Source organism: Physcomitrium patens, chromosome 24 (genome assembly GCF_059467195.1).
Source record: "Physcomitrium patens ecotype Gransden chromosome 24, ASM5946719v1, whole genome shotgun sequence".
Classification (NCBI taxonomy): domain Eukaryota; kingdom Viridiplantae; phylum Streptophyta; class Bryopsida; order Funariales; family Funariaceae; genus Physcomitrium; species Physcomitrium patens.
The window spans coordinates 12,427,501-12,431,091 of record NC_143433.1 but is presented as its reverse complement, the minus strand read 5'-3'; the positions used below and the strand labels follow the sequence as shown (position 1 = coordinate 12,431,091).

The 3,591-nt window shown below is 40.4% G+C and overlaps 1 long non-coding RNA gene across 1 annotated transcript; it reads left to right on the top strand.

Annotated features, from left to right (window-relative positions):
- Positions 1-499: 499 nt before the first annotated feature.
- LOC149986440 (uncharacterized) lies at positions 500-1,827 on the top strand. The gene is made up of 2 exons (XR_016500696.1): positions 500-944; positions 1,269-1,827. It is a non-coding gene; the product is annotated as an uncharacterized LOC149986440 (long non-coding RNA).
- Positions 1,828-3,591: the final 1,764 nt, after the last annotated feature.

Below are 3,591 nucleotides of genomic sequence, written 5' to 3'. Positions count from 1 at the left end.
TTAAATTACATATAACTATATAGTGTCAAGATATAAAGTTAAAAATAATGTCTTGAAATGATGATAAAAACTTGTCCTACTAGTATTATTAATAATAATAGTATTACAGCAGTTCAATTCAGTTCAGGTATGAGAGCCAGCAGCAGCAGCATTAATAAATACAAGAATGGGGCTTCTTCTTCTTCTGCGCCTCTCTCTCTCTCTCTCCTTCCTTCATTCCTTTCTGTGCCCCTCCTCCTCCCCATGCCCGCAAATAACTGTAAAGCATGCACCAGATAATTAATTAATTAATTAATTCCTCAGACAGACTCACTCACTCACCCCTTCACCGCACCGCAGCAGTAGTCTGTCTTGTCTTGGCTCAGCAGCAATCAATCAATCAATCGATCCCTCTCATGCACCTTCTTGTCGTCGTCGATGGCCTTCAGTTTTAGAGGAATTAATTCGGTGGTGATAGAGCAGCGCTCTCTACTACGGGGGGGCTACTACTTTTACTCTCATTCTCCATCCAGCTTCTTCCTCTACTTCGGAAGTGTTCTCATGCGGGGTATGTTTGTTGGATACAAGGCAGCGCTTTTCTATGTCACATCCACATTGCACATTGGAAGCGGCGTCTCCTTCCTTGCACCCTTCATTTGCTTCGTGGCGCTATAGCATGCGTTTTTCTTCTTTACACCGGGCGGCAACGACGATTCCATGAAGGGCAACATTGTGTTGTGTGGGCTAGGTAGTCAGGTTGGGATCAGGTAGGCAGAGCAGAGTTGGTGACTCCAATCTTGTTCGATCGCTTCACCTCGTCGGCCTTTTTAAATCTTTCTCTTGCTCTCATAGGTTGCATCTTATGGCCGTCGTGTGAGCTAGATACGAGCCACTTGAGTTTATGAGCAAGGAATCTCGATCATTGCGTGTCCTCTTACCCATATCTGGTTCCAGTTTGTTAATCGGTAAGATTAGCCTTACCACTGATGTTTCTATCGGGTTTGAGAAATTGATAGATGTAGAGTCGAAGTTTTGTTATGTGTGTGGTCTTCATTACTGTGCTAGGCCTGCTGGACTGATCTCCTGTTCACTGACTCTACGGGGAGTGTCCATAGAATGCGGGAGTCTGTGAGGGAATCTTGATGATGAGAGCATTGAGATCGTAGTCGGGCCAATGTTGCAAGTTGGCTTAGTTTCCACTGGCTGCTTTTATCGTGCACACGATACTTTCTGTGTTTGACTTTGGAGCCACACTGAAACATCGTGCATCGGACGCTTGTTTGCAACAGATGCTTCTTTGTTTACGGGGACCCAGGGTTGGTTCCAGGGATAAGCTGCGGGGATTTTCTGCTGGTTTCTTTACTTATCCTGTTGCTAGTATGAGATCTGTCCATTGCACGCATAGATTGTTACAGAATTTCCGGTCAGTCTGTTCTGAAAGCTAGATAGAGTAGAACCTTCCAATTATAAGATAACTGAAAGCAGTGAACTGCTCCCCTCCTGCGGCATGCGTTGCACACAATGCTCCACATCCTTGTCAAGGCTGAACCGTTGACGTGCGAACCAATTCGTTCAGATCAGTAGACGTAACGGCCCTTGAGGGCAGCAACCAGTGGTGGATCGAGGCGATGACACGGCCTGGTGCGGCAATAGCCATGTGCAATTGTGGTTGTTGTGGTGCTTTGCACGCTTCCGGACATGTAAGTGATGGAGAATAGCATCGGGATTGATCCCATATATTCGCCCTCAACGTGTTTGGCAAGTTGTGGAGTTGGTGCTTGCAGCTAGGCTTGTGGAGATGTTGCACAATACGTGGAGTTGAATCTAAACCCTTCAAATCAGACTCAATTGTAAGCCAATGAGTTGTGTCTTTGTGCAACACAATTACGTCTATCTGCCAGTTGTATGCTGCCCGGGCTTCTTCACGTAGTTTAAAATCAACCAGCGTGAGTAAATCCTCCACTAGCAGTTAGCTAAGCTTCATGCACATTGGTTCCGTTGTAGGGAATCGGGATTCTTAGCGTCTTTCCAGTGTCCGTCATTTCTCCTTTGATCAAATTACGCCTTGCGCCACATAGTCCTACACCAATCTTAATCAGAATCGAGACCCCACATCCACTCCTATTGTTGCTGTTAACAAGTTCACGTTGTCAGTTGCAGCTACTGCTGGAAATGACGCATACATCTTTTAACCAAATTGTTGGATTTGGCTGATATTTCTGGTATTTTCTTTTAATATTCACATAGTTGCTGACCCTTCTGGATGGGAGTGTTCGGTGTTGTCTTGTTACAGTTGTATTTGTGCAATTGATGCTGCAGTTGATCTATAGCTAGTGTTGTATATTTTCTCCTGGTGCTGAGTGCTGCACTAGTGGGAGAGAAATCTATGCGAAGTACGGCATTGGTGGAATCAAAATCTGTGTGAGTACACAACTCCGAGGAATTGCGTGCTTGTTTGCTCATTTGCATTCTTTTGTTGATGGTATATGGTTTTGCGGTGATTGTATAGGTGTATTTTGAATTTCTTTGTGTTAGTAAACAAGAATTGCCATCAATAGGTACTCAATGAAAATGCTCAGTGCTTATTTTCTTATCAAAATTTTTATATGGAGATGTTGGTCTTTGAGTCACTTATTGAAAAGAGATCACTTCTTGAAAAGAGGTCACCTCTATTGGGGAATTGTGCATTTGTTGATTTTGCAAAAAAATTGGTTTGGAAGTTGATGGAAGGCAAGAGTGGAAATGAAAGAGAACAACCAATACATTCTTCGAAGTCATTTTACCTAGATAACACCTGAAATCACATGATGGATCATTACCCTTTGAAGTTCTAAGAGTACAACAAAGCTCTACAAAAGAAAGAAGAATATCTCAATAATTTATTATTACTCTTCTCACAAAGTATAGTAGAGGCTTTTTCAATGGTGGAGTGCTGTTGACAATGGAAAGCAATTATCCAAGACATGTTATTTAGTGACAAAGAAGTGATTGTTAGAGATATTGCAATGAAAGAATTTGTTTCTATTTAGAAAGAGTACAACTGTGGTTTCAAACCATCAATTTGTACATGGTGACTATTAAGAATACAATTTAATATGTCTATGTCACTATTCTTTTGGCATGTGGCCTATCATTTCAACAAACTTATATGATTAAGGAGAATCATGATTATCTTGATGATGTTGCCAAGTTAAGATATTTGATCCCAAAAGAAGCCTTACATGTATCTTGCATTATTTCTGCATCATTATAGCTCAAGTCCAACATCATAAACACATGTTTGATGTTTCCACTTGGTGCCAATATTTCTACTAATAATTGTAAGAACTTCTATATAAACACCTTTATTTTTTTCCATTTTTTTTTTCTATCTATGATAAAACAACAATTAAATGATGTTCTATTTGTTGACCATTCTTTCTTTGATAAATTACATGGTGACAAATTATTATTCAATGCTAAAGTAAAAAAAAATTGTTGTAATGTGTTTTAATTGCAACGATAAAATAATTGGGTCATCAAAGTGATGGAGCATTAGGCATGATGTATTCAAGGATTTTCAACAAGAATTGAAGCCATAATAATAATTAATGTATTTTTACTATATTTAGA